This window comes from Protopterus annectens, chromosome 8.part0 (genome assembly GCF_019279795.1).
Source record: "Protopterus annectens isolate FY-2018-M chromosome 8.part0, PAN1.0, whole genome shotgun sequence".
NCBI lineage: Eukaryota > Metazoa > Chordata > Ceratodontiformes > Protopteridae > Protopterus > Protopterus annectens.
The window spans coordinates 228,451,803-228,469,281 of record NC_056741.1 but is presented as its reverse complement, the minus strand read 5'-3'; the positions used below and the strand labels follow the sequence as shown (position 1 = coordinate 228,469,281).

Sequence of the window (17,479 nt, the reverse complement as noted above, 5' to 3'; positions counted from 1 at the left end):
ATGTGCAAACACTTGACTGTTAATAATGTCTAATAAAGGCAATACAGCATTAAACATATTTTTCAATTCCCTCCATTATTGTGGTTATTGTATTCAGTCTGATAAAAAGTACAGTACAACTCTATTCAAACAATGTGAATGAGTTTTCTTTACTGTTCAGCTGAGTGGCTGCTTGGTTATCTGTTTAGGTGTCAGTTTTCAGTAAAAAGGCACTGGTGTAAAGAATAGCACAATAATTCAAATGACACCAGTGTAATGGCCAGCTCTGAGGCATAGCAGGATAAACCTTAACTAATTCACGAGTGACACAGGTTCAAGTAGTGGCTTGGGTGCTTGTAGAAGCTGGTGGGGAGGATGGGACAGAGTGGTCACTGCCAGCTGTGCCATTCTGGGGAAGGGGGGCAGCTCTGGCTTGCCACAAGTGTAACACCTATCAGGAGTACTAGATATCTACCCTATGGAGCTCATCTATTGAGTCCATACTGCTGTCTGTGAGTAGCACAGTGAGGCAAAGGGAGGTCAGCATGTAAAGGCATGCTTCCCCTCAAAGACTAGCTGCAGTGATGCTCAGAAGACTTGGGGGGTACACTGCCTGAGGTGAGGGTAGGCCACCCTGTAGGACCAGCAAGCTGCCCCACTCCCTGCTATCTGACTCTTAATATGAGCAGATGAGCATGGTGGGGATTTGTAGGTAGGAATAAATGGGCTGCAGGTCTCTCAGCTCACCCTGGAATTCCTGTCTCTTGTGACTGTGGAACAAATAAATAATTTGATGCAGGTACAGGAGCTAATATGCTAGGTCCTGCAGGAAGGGAGGATGCAAAATAAAAATAACACCAATATGTTTATAGTGGCATAAGTACTTTAATATAAAGAATCAGGTTGAATTTCTCAGTCCACCATGATACCTTGGGGAAGTATAGAGCTGGAGAGCATTTGGACAGTTTTACAGATGCATATATAATCAAATAACTTTTAATCATCCTCAGAATTCGCTTCTACCTTGCCTAAGTGTATCTCACCTTAAGTGTTAAGTGCCACACTGTCAGACCCCCACCAAACAAACAATTCCATTTCATTATCAAACTTCCCAGAGAGAGATTTTATATAGGATATGGCTAATATACTAGATGAAAAGAAAGTTGTAGATGACCACAAAACATGGCTGAGGAATAAGTTAGCAAATAATGCAGCACAACAACAGCCACTAAGAAATTTCTGTATTTAATTCCCAGCATTCACTCTTTCCTTTATTCTATGATATAAATGCATGATAGAAACTGACAATTACCAGCAGATATGACAAGATACGAAGGATATAATTCACAGTGTTGACAGTATAAACTATATTAAATATGTTTAAGCCAAATAAAATTTAGGCACAAACCTAGATGCTTAGAAATATTCCCACAGTGCTCATAATGCCATCCCCCACAATAGAATTAATGATAACACCACCACTTCCATTACCAATAAAATTGTTGAAGATGAAACTAGTTGTTAAAAAGAAAAGGATATACTTTAGAAAGATATAAAACTGAAAAGCCACACAGCGAACCGTAAAAGACTGATTTATTGAATAAAACAAAAGAATACAATGAAACGAACAAGGTACTAAGCGTTTTCATCCAACAACTTCAGGGCATCATCAGAGTACTAAATGCACAGTAACATAGCCATCTCTTATATACACATTCCTTAATTAATTAATTAATTGAATTAATTAGCTGCTGTTAATCTAATCTTAACAAAATAATGTGAGTCATTAGTTAAAAATGTATATAAAAAATGTATATGAAAATTCTAAATTTGTAACAATTCATAACACTCTTGTGTGGAAAAAGATTGTGGAAAAAGTTTGTTGAACCAGAACACTACACAGTGGATGTTCATATAGAATAAATAACTATTTGTAATAAAATCAATAATAATATTATTAATGTACATGAATACATATAAAATATTACTAAAAGCATATATTTACTATATATATATAGTGTAACTAATATCATAAATATCTACCAAGGTAGTTAAATAAATAAATATTGTAATATATACAAATACAGCATCTATAAACATGTAAAATGGGTCAAATAAAATGTGATTTAAGTTTTAATACACTGGATTTTGAAACGTGTTCATTAATACCTGGCAAAGTACAGGCGTTAAGTCTTAGTTGCCAGAGACATTCCTTGGCCTCCAACATGGTCTTCTCATCACCACCTTTATGTATATTATGAGGGATTCTATCTATAATAAAAAATAGAAATCTCTTGAAATTGGGACATCTAGTACTATATGTATACAAAGAACTAGTGTTTTTGTGTTTTTTAATATCTCTAACATGTTCAACAATACGTTCTCTTAACTTCCTAATGGTTTTCCCAACATAAAATGCTGAACATGCTGAGTATGTTGCTATATGAACAACCATCTTAGAATTACAATTACAGTACCCGGGGCATCTAATAGTTTTGCCAAAGTTGGAAATAGCAACATATGGACCATCATTAATATATTTACATGTGTGACAGGTTCCACATTTGCTCATTCTAGACATTTTAAAAATATCATTGTTGATGTTCGTCTCATAAATTTCCTTCAAATTCCTCCCTCTACTGAAAGTAATCTTGGGGTAACTGCCAATAACTTCGGTCAACTCAACATTGTTGGTAAAAACACTTGTCCAAGTCTCATGAATAATGTTAACAATGTGAGGAGATGTATCATTGTATGGTAAAACAAAAGTATCATTTCTAGATTTGTTTATACTGGTGCTCGATATGTTGTTGCATCCAAATTTGATAATAGATCTATATATCAAATGTCTTTTGGTATAGATCTCCCTTTTAATGTTACAAATAAGTTCATTGGGATATCCCCTGTCAAGAAACATATTCGATAATTTTTCAATTTCTAAATTAAATGTGTTGTCATCACTAATGATTCTTGACAGCCTTACCATCTGACCTTTAATCAAGTTCCTTTTTTGATAAAAAGGACGGCAACTGTTAAAGTGTAAAAATGAATTTGAAAATGTTTTCTTTCTAAAAATGTTAGAATGCTTCTCATTATTACTGTAAGAAAAAACAATGGCAAGATATTCACAATTATTTTCATAGATTTTACTAGTAAATTCTAGAAAACCAGATGTCCTTCCTAAAAACTGTGTAAATTCTACAAATTCATCTTTGTTGCCCACCCAAAAAATAAGGATATCATCAAGGTATCGTAAATATAAGACAATTTTAGACCAATATGTTGATGTAAAGACCAACTCTGTTTCCCAATTAGCTAGCATCAAGTTAGCATAGATTGGTTCTCATCTGGCCCCCATGGCCACACCTGTACTTTGTCTAAAGTATTCACCATTCATATATATAAAATTATTCTCCAGTATTATTTCCATCAATTCAGTCAAAAGTCTACATTTCGAGACATTCATACCACTGTATTTCAGTAAACTGGCCTCGAACATTTCCAGGCCTTGTTTATGAGGAATAACAGTAAATAGGTTCACAACATCAATGGTAGCCATGGTTATGTTAGGGTCCACATTCGCCATACATTGTCTCACAAGGTCTAAACAATGCCAGGAATCTTTTAAAATATGGGGTAAATTTTTAAGCATCTCCTTACAGTGAATGTCTATATATGATGCAATAGCCTCAGTTTTGGAGCCCCTGGCTGACACTATAGGCCTAAAGGGTGGATTGTGAATATCTTTGTGTATTTCTGGAATTCCAAAAATGGATGGAGTGATAGGAAACTCAGTTAAATAAGAATATTCTTCTTTGTTTATAGTTCCATCCATAAGGAGTTCGTACAGTACCCAATCAACCTTGGTGTATGCCCTAGAAATTTCATACTTACTTACTTTTTCATATGTATTACTGTCACTAAGCATGATGGTCATTTTATTATAGTAGTCAGTATTTGTCATGATTACCACACCCCCTCCCTTGTCTGGTTTCATAACTCTATATTTCCCAGACGTAGTTAGTTCTTTAAGACAAAACATTTCTGCTGGAGTGAGATTCTGTGTTGTATGTACATCGTTCCTCAAGACTCTTCTAATCTGAGTCTCACAAAGTTTCTCAAAAATGTAAATCATAGCATTATGTGGTGGTATGAATGTACTACTATGCTTGAGCGTAAAACAACTAGAATCTATTGTACAATCATTATTGTTGGAGAAATAATTTTTAAATTCAATAGTCTAGTGTAAAGTTTTAAATTGATTAAAACTTTACCAATGTCATGCTTAAAAGATGGTACAAAAGTAAAACCTCTTTTAAAAAGGGCTAAAAAATCATGGCCAAAATTACTGTCAGTAAAATTGTATAAACTGAAACCCCCATCAGAAACAATAAAACAGTTGTGACAGTGTGAAATACCTGTATTCTGTAAACATCCTAATTCATACATATTAGGTTCTTCAAAACCATGGTTTGTACAAATAGTATCGTTTATAGAGTCACCAGTGTTTGTAATTTGACTTTTTAAATTAAAATCACCCTGAGCAGGTGAATTAACTTGATCAAATGCATCTATCTGTGCCAAGAATTGGTCCTGTGTACTGTTGCATTGTAATGTCTGTTCTGTTGATGGTACTGACTGCCATATCAGTCGTGTAACTGTTCCAACCTTCTGAGAGTCGGTTCCTCTAAAAAAACTCCCTGCCCCTCCTCATGGCAAAAATTTTCATTTCTAGCTCTTTGGGCTTGTGTTCATTGTTCATTAATGGGAGAACTAATATTATCCCTAATATTATCAGTATCAACAGGTATAGCAATTTGTTTCTTATTTTTATATTCCTTAAAATGTACATATACTCTATTATTCTTGTAATCATTAGTGTCTCTGTTTAATTTATGATTTTTAATATCCAAACCTTTGTTAGTAAATTTGTCCATTTCTTTAAAAATGCTTTCTAAGCGGAACTTATTATGTTCAAACAGCAAATCTTGTTGTATACTTTTATCTAATAAAGACAATTGCTCATTTAAGCAGCTAGCTTAGTATTACTGTTCCATCTAATTAATTTAACAAGTTCCATGCCAGTTTTGCCAGTTTTATCAAATAGTTGTAGTAGTTCATCAAATAAAACAGTACCTTCATTGAAACCATATGGTAGTTTGAAAATACGTAATCCTTTTGGAACCTGACCCAGTTCTAACGATCTTTCCAAGAAAGCATTATCCATCTGCAATGATTTAAATATCTTTAAAACTCATTTAAAATCTGTAAATTGTTTATTGAGACTACCCATGTCTCTATGATTAGGAAACTGGTCTTTGCTCAGTGATGGTGCTGCTAAAAATAATTTTAAATCCATGAAATTCCTTTCAGAACCGACTGCCACGCCATATGCGCCTCCATTGTATCCGTCCCTAGTGTTCAAAGCTGAGTTCGGGGGTGGACCTCCAAACTTAACACTTCCTGTATTGGTACCTCCTCCAATAGAACTCACTGAACCATTTCTAGCCGACGGTCTGTTCGGGCTTGTATTTGGGGTGGAATGAAGTGTATACAACCGTTCTTGTGACTCAATCACTAATACTTCGTCTTCGCCAGGACTCTTCTCACCCCTATCTTGTAAAGCCGTGATTAATCTTTGTGTTATATCCATGTGTTGCAACAAAAGTTGTTCCATATTGGTGGAATATGCAAACGTCCAAAATCAATAACAACAAACGAAGAGGTAAACGAGGCAAAGAATAAATACAATAAAAATGATAAAAAAGATAAAAAAACGGGCCGAGCAGTCAGTATGGCAAAAATACGGGTTGAAGAGACAGTGCAGCAAAAATAACTATATTGCGAACTGGGATGGCAGGTTGAAACATAAAACCAGTCTAAATGGACACTGAGTGGCAAAAGGATTAAATTAAAAAGAGAATAAAACTATAAAACTGAAAAGCCACACAGCGAACCGTAAAAGACTGATTTATTGAATAAAACAAAAGAATACAATGAAACAAACAAGGTACTAAGCGCTTTCACCCAACAACTTCAGGGCATCATCAGAGTACTAAATGCACAGTAACATAGCCATCCCTTATATACACATTGCTTAATTAATTAATTGAATTAATTAGCTGCTGTTAATCTAATCTTAACAGAATAATGTGAGCCATTAGTTAAAAATGTATATAAAAAATGTATATGAAAATTCTAAATTTGTAACAATCCATAACACTCCTGTGTGGAAAAAGATTGGGGAAAAAGTTTGTTGAACCAGAACACTACACAGTGGATGTTCATATAGAATAAATAACTATTTGTAATAAAATCAATAATAATATTATTAATGTACATGAATACATATAAAATATTACTAAAAGCATATATTTACTATAAATATAGTGTAACTAATATCATAAATATCTATCAAGGTAGTTAAATAAATAAATATTGTAATATATACAAATACAGCATCTATAAACATGTAAAATGGGTCAAATAAAATGTGATTTAAGTTTTAATACACTGGATATTGAAACGTGTTCATTAATACCTGGCAAAGTACAGGCGTTGTCTTGTGTACTGTTGTATTGTAATGTCTGTTCTGTTGATGGTACTGACCACCATATTGGTCGCGTAACCGTTCCAACCTTCTGAGGGTCGGTTCCTCTAAAAAAACTCCTACTTTAGAAAGATCTCACTATAATGAGCAGAGAACATTTCTACACAAACACAGAAGGCCAGCAGAGAGGTGAAAGCAAGAGACAGAGACAGAGGACATGGATGCATCTATTTCTTAACTTTTCTGGCATTTTAAATAGTTATCTAAATTTTATTTAACATTTGTTTACTGGGAAAGTCCTATTTAAAACAGGCCAATTTTCAGTGGAGGCCGAAGGAGAAACACTCCAGACACATGTATTTGTAATGTGGGAGGAAACCAGAGCACCCAGAGGAAACCCACATGAACATAGGGAGAACATGCAGACTCCACATAGAAGGCACCTCAGCCAAGAACCAAATGGGAGAACCTCTTACTGTGAGGGAACAACATTACCCACTGCACACTGCACTGTCCAAATGCAGAAGCTTTCTAACAACAGCCCTTTCTGGAAAGAAAAGGCAGAAAATATATTTTAACAATGGATGAGGAGAATGTACACTACAGTTGTGTAAGACAGTCCCTGGGATTCAATAAGCCAAAATCTCCATGCAGGAATAGTGTAGCCATTCCTGCATGGAATATGGCCACAGAGTAATCCAGTAAACATGCCTGGGAACTTGCACAAGCCTGGCAACACTATTTTGCCATGGACATGATTGGATTATGCTAATGACCTCATTTGCTGTTGAAAACCATGCAAATGAGGTCAATTAGTGATACAGTAAGCAGGCAGGCATCCGTGGCAGAATAGTGTAGCATGCAGAAATGTATTCGGCTACTAGCCAAATACATTTCTGCATAAATCAAAATGGAGGCATGACAGCTCAGACTAAAGCATGTATTCTAATCCTTAGGCATGCCACTCGCCAAATATATGGCCATTGACATGGAAAAGTGTTGCAAAATTATAAAAATAAAAGTTTATTTTTTGGGCCGATCTCGGCCGTTTAAGCATAGGGCTGTGGTGCGCAAACAGGATTGTGCCAAAAATAAAAAAAAATTATGAAACTGCAATTTTAAGTAAAATCTGCATTTTACCATTATAGTCTATGGTATGCAGAATCAAAATAATAGCAGGGAACAGTGGTTGCTAAGGAGAAGGGGTCTGGGGTAGTGCTGTAACTAGTGACTAAGGCAGTGGTGTATGCTAATGAGGCAAATTCACTGAATCACAGAAGGAAGCAAAGTGCCAAACTGCACCTAACCATGTAAGAGCTATGTGGCAGTGGTGTAAGCAGGAGGAGCAGCAGACATGTAAAGGGGGTGTGTCATGCTTACTGTAAGCACATTGGAACTCCACAGCTCCCAGATGAGCTTAGCTATGCACAGCAAACAAGGTGGTGTGTCTGGGCTGCTTAGCTTTGTTTACCTTAGCTAAATGGGTTTGCGCAGCTCCCCCCAGGTCTAAAACAAAAAAAACAAAAAAAAAATGGAAATAGCAGGACTGTTTACATTTGGGCACCGGGTTTGTGCGGCATTCCTCAGGGCTTAAAAGGGGTGGAAATGGGATGGGAAGAAAGACAAAAAAGGAAAATAGCAGAATACAAGCAATCAGGTACAAATAACATAGCTGGCAGGTGGAATGCATCATAGTCAGCCAATCATACAGGCAGCATCTACAGCACAACAGTATAAACTATGCAAACACCTTACAGTCTGTTTTTTCCCCACAAACTCTGCACCATTGGTGTACACATGTGGAGGAATTTTAACCAAAAACTTCATAGGGGTTGCTATTGCTTTGCTCCATCAGTATGTGCTAGAGGCTGAGGCCAGTGAGGAGGATAAAGCTGACAACCGCCACAGACAGAGGAGGAGGAGAAGAATGTTCAGACAAGGGGTAACCTACCAGGGGCTACATGATCTGGAGATCGTAGAGCGCTACAGGGTGGACAGAGAAATACTTCACCAAATCATCACGCTGTGCAGGCCTCAACTCAGACCCAGTACCAATGTAGGGGAACCCATTCCAGTGGATACTAAGTTATGTGTAGCCTTAAGAATACTAGCTACAGGTACTTTCCAAAAACTGCTGAAGACATCATGGGGGTCTCACAGGCATCTGCATCCAGGGTACTCCACCAGCTCCTGAATGCCATGCTACCACATGCCAGTGAGCAAATTTACTTCCCCAGCACCCGGGAGGAGTTGACCAGCAATATGCACCTCTTCCACCATGTAGCAGAATACCCAGAGGTACTGGGTGCCTTAGACTGCACGAACATCCACATCAAAGCACCACCCAGTGAACAGGGTAGGGTTTATACTCCAAGAAACTTTAATTCTAGGAGACTTTAACACTGACTGGCAATCCTGCTCTAGCAACCACCCAACCCATCATGTAAATCTTCATGGCTTCACCCAACTAGTCCAGTCACCTACAAGGATAAATAACTCCAACAAACACACTACCCTTGATTGTATACTAGTCAATAAGAGCCCCTAGTCATATATAGCAGGCTGCTTATCTGACAGCTTCAGTGATCACTCCCCAACCTTCCTACTAAGAAAACACCTTTATAAAGCAAAACCCATCATCTACTGTCAAATACACAAAACAAATATACTTCAACCCTCTCTCATTCAGCTCATCCCTAAAAGACTGTAACTGGCAACCTCTAAAATACCTCAAACTAGATGATGCAGTTGGCTACTTTAATAAAACATTCCTAAGCATCCTTAATTACCACACCCCCATAAGACGTTCCCAAACTAGAGTCCAACCAACCCCATGGCTACAAAAAAATACCAAGTCTGAAATGAAAAAAAGGGATAAAGCCTGGGACAACTGTCGCAAAACCAAAACCCCCTCTACTGGGCAAAAATTCCTAGAACTACGCAATAGAACCAAAAAGCTTATAAAACAGGACAAAATCCAATACTACCAGTCTGCCCTTGCTGCCTCCCAACATAACCCCAAACAATTCTAGTCCTCAATATACTCCATCCTCCACCCAGGTAAAGTAAGTACACCCACTCCTAACTTAACTGACTCCTCCGAAAATACTGCTACCTCTTTCAACAATCACTTCACACAAACTGTACTATCACTAGATAGACAACACAAACCCCCCCCCATAAACCCACACCATCAACTAACAGTCTCCCCACTAGCTTTTCTTTCTCTCCTGTTCCTACCTCCAAAATAAAACAACTACTAACTAAACTTAAAAAAAACACCAGATTAGCAGCAGACAACCTCCCAAGTGAATACATTCAACATTTAGCTGACACTCTAGTCTACCCCATATCACTCTTGATTAACAGATCTCTGTCAGAAAGTTATGTTCCCACACTATGGAATGTCTCACACATAATTCCCCTACACAAAGGAGGCCCTCCACAGATCTAACTAATTACCGCCCCATAGCTATTCTCTCACCACTCTCCAAAATATTACAGAGATGCATTCATTCTCAAGTCTCAGATCACCTCCTTGCTAACAACCTCCTCTACAACAGACAACATAGTTTCTGACCTAACCATAGCACCTCCACCAGCTTACTCTCTTTCTCTAACACTATCCTACAAAATAAAAATGCAGGTTATCTCTCCTCAGCTACCTTCCTAGACCTCTCTAAAGCTTTTGATGTGGTCCCACACAAACAACTCATCTCTCTTCTCAATAACCTATCCTTCTCTCAACCAGTCATCAACTGGTTTCAGAGTTACCTATCTGACCGCCAACAAGCAGTTGTTTGACAGGACAACCTATCCCCCAACTACCAGTCTCCATAGGGGTTCCCCAAGGGTCCATCCTGGGACTCCTACTCTTCTCTATTTGCACCAATAATCTAGTCTCAGCCACAACACATGGCACACTCATACAATACACAGATGACTCCACCATCATCTGCACAGCCCACTCCCTACCCAAACTGCAAAAAGTCACACAGGAAGTGTTTTCTTCTATTGAAACTTGGTTATCTGATGCCCAGCTAATACTCAACCCAAACAAAACAAAATTACTAATCTTGAAACCAACCAAACTTACCCTAGACAGCTCTCACTTTAACATCACAGCAAAAGACAATACCACCATCCATCATACAGAACACACCAAATTACTAGGAGTAGAAATAGACAATAAACTGAACTTTGACATTCACATTTCCATGACCATTAAAAAAGTGCACGAAAAACTAGGAGCGTTATATAGAAATCAGCAACTACTCATCAAAGCAGCTAAAATTTCGGTAGCAAATTCTCATCTTATCTGTACCCTACTCTACGCCTCTCCAATATTTACTAAACATAGACAATGCAACCTAAATAAGCTCAAAACTTGCTACAACAAAATCGCCAAATTCGCCTCAGGGGCTTCCTACCATACTCACCATTGTCTCTCACTAGCAGAGCTGGGCTGGCTAGAGCTCCCCCACCTCTTTCAATGGTACCAACTCGCACTCGCCCACAAACTAATAAACCAACCACTAAATGTCCCATCCCTCCAGAATCTACTCCAACCCTACATAACCACAAGACCACTAAGATCCAGTCACAAAAACCTCCTACAGGTCACAAGAGCCATTACCTCTGCTGGAGAAGCATTATTCTCCTGCACTATAGCCAAACTCTGGAACCCCCTCCCATCCTCAATTACCACTGTAACTTCTTGCACCCACTTCAAATCCTTACTAAACTCACACTTAAAAACTTGCCAGATATGCCTTTGCATCCCCCCTCTAATACCATCCACTCCACCCACCCACTACCTCTTTCAGCCCCCTATCAATAACCTACTTTTAGCAAGCTTGGCTACTCATGTTCCCAGCTATCTACCACATAATACTAACTTCTTGGAGCAACAACTGCCAATGGCTGTTATGTACCTCAAAAACAGATTGTAGCAATTGTTCACTGATGAATCTCAACTACATTTGTAACCATGTTTAGTATATGCCACCATATTTTAAAATTGTACTATGTTCTACAGCTGTTTTACATCTATGTTTTATTCTTGTCTTGCGTCCTTAGCTGGACTACTGTCTATATTTAAATGCTATGTTTTTTAACTATATAATGCAAATAATACTAAATGTGGAGCTATTTTCCCCGGGCCTCCGTTGAAAATGGACCTGTGTCCGGTCGGGCTCTCCCGGTCAACAAATGTAAATAAATAAATAAATAATAAATAAATAAATAACATAAACCACAGGGGCTTCCCCTCCATCAACTGCCAGATTGCGTGCAATGCCCAGGGCATTATCATGAATGTGTGTGCTGGCAGCCCTGGAAGCTATCACCACTTCCACATCTGGCATTCCTCACAGCTGTATCTGGGATTTGCCAGGGGGGACATCCCTTATGGCCATTGGGTGAGGGTTGCTGGTTATGCACTGGATCCGTGGATGATGACACCCATCAGAAATGCACACACACCCACACAAGAATGTCATAATGAGGCACACGCACAAACCAGGATCATTATAGAGTGTGTATTTGGGATGCCCAAGCTACGATTCTGCTGCCTTGACATATCTGGTGGAGCCTTGCAGTACTCTCCAGCCGCATATGCACTCATGTTCATAGTATGTACCATGCTACACAATATGATCCTGCAGAAACAGCTGCAGCAGGAACAGCATGGGGAAGGGCCACACAGTCTCCCACCATTGCCAAGGTCCCCCTTAGGCAGAGAGGGACTCACAAGGTAAATCCCCTGAGCCTGCTCCCATAGGCAGATGGAGGCATGTCCAATATGTGGAAGCCTTGGCAAAGAGGCAATGCATAGCACACACACTGACACTGTAGGGACCCAGGGACTGACACCTCTCTCTGACATGCACACACAATAAAATGGATGACACAAGCATCACATTACCTGTAACTTACCATGTATAGGCAGTGTAATGTGTGCATCCAATATAGGCAGCCCTCAAGCACAATCCTCACAACCTGCCACTGGCACAAGGTAAGTCAGTTGTCTTAACAATAAATTAATGTATTACTATGTTTTGGCAGCATATCTATGGTAATACTGCATGCATGCAAGGGAATGAGGTGGCCTACTGGGATGGCAGCAGACAACTGCCAGCTATGTGGGACACCAGGAAATGTCTGCACAATACTGGCTTTCCCACACTATGCAGTATCATTTAAGGTGATAAATCCCACTGTAGTATATGTGTGGGGGGGGAACTAATGGGGGTCATAGGTCACATGCATGGATGTCACGGTGGGGATCCCATACTCACCCCCAGACTTACAGAGCAAGTCAGTCATAGAAAACCATAAAGGAATATGTGGCAAAGGCACACAAATGGCAAGAATGATGGAATACCCCACCTACAGACTTACACAGCAATAGTACAGCAGGCCTTGCATTTGCAGTAAGACTCTGAAGGGTAATAAATCTGAAACTCAGTTGTACAGCATTACAGTCTAACCTGTGGTCTCTAGTAATATGCCTCTACTCTCCAAGACAGGACACAATACTCTGCTAAATGGAAGCAAAATGTAAAGCCAATGGCAGCACCATTTGTGCAAATGTGTACTGTTGACAGGTGTGCCCCCCCACACCCATATTCACATAGAAATGCAGTAACATGTAAGTTTGTAGGGTAATAGCAGCAGAGCACAGATTGCCAAGGCTGTCCCAATCAACATGATAAATTGTCGCATTTACACAATATGCAGGGGTCACTGAGCTGTGCATATGTGTGGGGAATACTGTCAGGATGTGGCCAGCAACGTCTCATGGCTATTGTGTCCTAGTGGGCAAGGTATAGTACTGTGGTAGACAGGGCATGTTCCATGACATGCAGTGCCAACTATTTTGCATGTCAGCTAAACCTATGGAGAGAGTTGTACACATTGTCCAGATGTCAATATCCATTACTGACGGGAAGCTGGACAGGACATGTACAGGGGGCCACACATATGAATATTACACCAGCTGGAGTAACCTACATAGTGCCTATCATATCTCACAATTATACAGACCTTTTGCAGAATGTACGCAGGTTTGCATCATATTTGTGGTGTCTTTATTCTGAAATAGTGGTTGTGTGGCAAATCACTGGCAAACCACGAAAGTCTAAAGTGAGAAAATATTGATGGATTGTAGTGTCTCAGACTTCATACCCTATAGAAACATGCATGTTAACACAAAATTGGTTATTGTATCACTCTTCCAGGTTTGTAAGGCCAGTAGTTGCAATGGTCCATATATTTAGGCCTTTGTCACCCAATTACTCATGGCTATGTCCAGATGTTTGGCTCACATACATAGAGAGATATGGTGCCTAGTAGTACAGCACCACATTCTGTCATATACCACTGTCAACCTAGGGCGGTCCACTGCCTGGCAACCTGGGAACATATGAGTGACAGAATGCACTGCCTAGCTACAGATGGCCTACAGCAGTCTCACGTGGCTTACAGGCCTCTGGCAAAGGCCCATGCCTCACCCATAGTGCCGTTGTAGGGAATTTCATGGAGTCCATACTACAAACATAACATAGTCAACAAAATGCAAATGTAAGGCCATGCTGCTAAATGCTAGTAGCATACCTCTCAATCTCGTAGAGGAAGACATCTGGACAAAGCCATACATAATGGTGGGATAAAGGCCCAACTATAGGGACACAATTGAAATACTGCTATCATAATAGACAGTTGATATAATAACAGAGGGGGTGCGTAGTGGCATGGATGTCATGAAGGGTGTGAATTCTGAAACTCCAATGTTCTGTCAGTATTCCCTGACTGCAACCGTGAGTGATTTGCAACAAAGGTACCAGAAAACAACAATGTTAAGGAAGACTGACCAGATATATAGGCATGAATATGGATATTCTGTGAGAATATGTACAGTTGACAGGTATGGCCACACCAGGATATGTCCTTTCAGGTAAGAAGAATACTGCACAACTAGGAGATCCCAGCCAGTATATCACCAAGGTGCTGGACGTTTTACACAGCTTCATCAGTCAATCGGCTGTAGCCACACCTACCAACTGGCCGGATTGTGCAAGAATGTCTAGCCTTTACCGCATAGTATAGGTCTGTGCATCATCCATCTTGTATTTCTCTGGTAAATAACTGTGATGATCTGATTATATCTGTCAGTAGTTGACACAATACAGTACAGTGTTAAACACTACATATGTCAGAAAATGTATGCTAAAACAAACCCTGTAACTCAAGCAACTCATACATTGATAAGAGCAATAGTTACAGTACCCCCTATGTTTGGCCCATTGTTTCCCCATATTGACAGCCTATCTCCAGATACCTTGCACAAACAGGTTCCAAGGTATGACTGTAGCACATAACAGACAGACTGGAGTACAACTATCCCTGGAATGGATTCCCACACTTACTATAGAAGGTCATACTAAGCATGCTCCTACACTTAGAGAAGTAAAGCCCATGTCTGAAAGCACATTGGACTATATAGCTCTCCATTGTGCAAATTTCTTTGCATACACACAGCTATGTAAACCTAACTGTCTTCACACGCACCCATCAGACAGGATTACCCACATCCAGCTGTAGGTGACACATATGTGGTCTAGCTGCATCTGTTGCATGTGATACACGCACACATATATATGGGCAACATATTACAATATGTCAAGCATACACACACATAGACATGGGGAAGAGAGGGGCAGACAGTAATAGAGTAAGACACACAGGGAGACAGACAGAGAGAGTGAGTCATACACAGAGATACCCTGAATGGCATAGAGTGATGTCCTGCTGCAGACAGTGGCTTACCAGTTGTAACTACTGGCATGTGCCAGCATGAAGTTGAGATTCATTGTCTGATGGTACTAAGGTGGGGGTTGGAAGATCACATCACCTACCTTTGTGTGTATGTGTGTGTGTGTGTGTGTGTGTGTGTGTGTGTGTGTGTGTGTGTGTGTGTGTGTGTGTGTGTGTGTGTGTGTGTGTTTGTTTGTAGGTCTCAGTATTATGATGCCTTGCCCACCCAGTACACTTCCCATTGCCCTACATCACAAGATCTGCTAATGTCATTCACCTTAGAAGTACCTTTGGACTGGTGGCACTCATGTAAGCTCTATAGCACATGTGATAACTGCATAACACTATCATCCAAATAACTAGATAGGTAGGAGTTCTAATCACGGTCTGGGCATATGTAACAGTGGTTGTGTGTGGGTTAATATGTGTGGGTGTGAGTGTGTGTGTGGGGGGTGTGTGTAGGAATATATTTTTTACTCCATTCCCACCCAGTACACCTCCCATTGCCCTACTTCACAAGATCTGCTGATGTCATTCACTGTAGAAGTACTGTTGGACTGGTTTCTGCCCTACAAGCACTGTGGCATGTGTGATAATTGCATAACACTGTAGTGAAAATAACTAGTTAGGTAGGGGTTCTACTGTCAGTCCTGCCAAATGTAAAAGTGTATGTGTGTGTGTGTGTGTGTGTGTGTGTGTGTGTGTGTGTGTGTGTGTGTGCATGTGTGTGTGTGTGTGTGTGTGTGTGTGTGTTTGTGTGTGTTTGTGTGTGTGTGCTGGTAGGCTGAAGATTTTGAGCCCATGTAAATGTGTGTGTGTGAGTGTGTGTGTGTGTGTGTGTGTGTGTGTGTGTGTGTGTGTGTGTGTGTGTGTGTGTCTGTAGGTTAAATATTTTGAGCCTGTTCACAGCCAGTACACTTCCCATTGCCCCACTTTATCAGTCCTGCTGATGTCAGTCACCTCAGAAGTACCTTTGGGCAACCCACAGCCCTACAAGCTCTGTGGTGAGTGCTATAATTGTGTAACACTGTAGTACAAATATCTAGTTTGGTAGGGGTTCTCATCTCAGTCCTGGCAAATTTAAAAGTGTGCATTTGTGTATCTGTAGGTTAAAGACTTTGAGCCTGTTCACAGCCAGTACACTTCCCGTTGCCCCACCTTAACAGTCCTGCTGATGTCAGTCTCCTTAGAAGTACTTTTGGGCAGCCCACAGCACTACAAGATCTGTGGTGTGTGTGATAATTGCATAACATTGCAGTACAAATAACTAGTTAGGCAGGAGTTCCAATCTCAGTCCTGGCAAATGTGTGTGAGTGTATTTGTGTGTATTTGTGTGTGTAAGTGTGTTTATGTGTAGGTTAATGTATTTTGTGGCCTCTCTCACCCAGTACAGCACCCATTCCCATACTTTACAAGGGCCGGTGATGTTCCTCACCTTAGAAGTACCTTGGGACACCCTTCACTCTATAAGCTCTGTGGCGGGTATGATAAATGCATAACACTGTAGTAGCAGTACCCTAAATAGGTAGGGATTCTAATCTCAGTCCTGGCAAATGTGTGTTTGCGAGAACAGTATCCTGTGTGGGTGGCTGTTTGTGTGAGAACCATATCCATTGTGGGGTGGATTTTGCAATTTTTTGCTGTGGTCCACCCAGTACATGTAAGAACCACAAAGACAAAGACTGAAGTATCACCAAGCCAAGCTCTAAAGATGCCACAAACATGAACTAGTTCCCAAAACACTGTTTATTTAGCGCTTTCGTCAGGTTGTATCCTATGACTTCTTTTTATTTATTCTGAAGAAGTCATATGATACAACCTGACGAAAGCATTAAATAAACAGTGTTTTGGGAACTGGTTCATGTTTGTGGCATCCTTGGAGCTTGGCTTGGTGACACCCAGTACATGTCCCAATGTCCACTTTACAAGGCCCACTGTTGTCATCCACTGTAGAGGTAGCTGTAGACATTCTGCAACCTTATAAACCCTGTGCCACATGCAATAACTATGTAACAGTAAGGAATAAATAACAAGATAGGCGGCCCTTCTAATCCTTGGATACCATTCCTCACTCAGGAATCACAGACAAACACACTCTGCTAGGCATCAACCCCTATATCACTAGGTGGCTTG

At 40.0% G+C, this 17,479-nt stretch overlaps 1 long non-coding RNA gene across 1 annotated transcript in view; it reads right to left on the bottom strand.

The window, feature by feature from the left end:
- The window catches only part of LOC122807989, a 210,566-nt gene that overhangs the window by 47,998 nt on the left and 145,089 nt on the right, over positions 1–17,479 (bottom strand). The window contains exon 2 of the long non-coding RNA XR_006365752.1: positions 2,149–2,250. This is a non-coding gene — a long non-coding RNA (uncharacterized LOC122807989). The remainder of the gene's footprint in view (positions 1–2,148; positions 2,251–17,479) is intronic.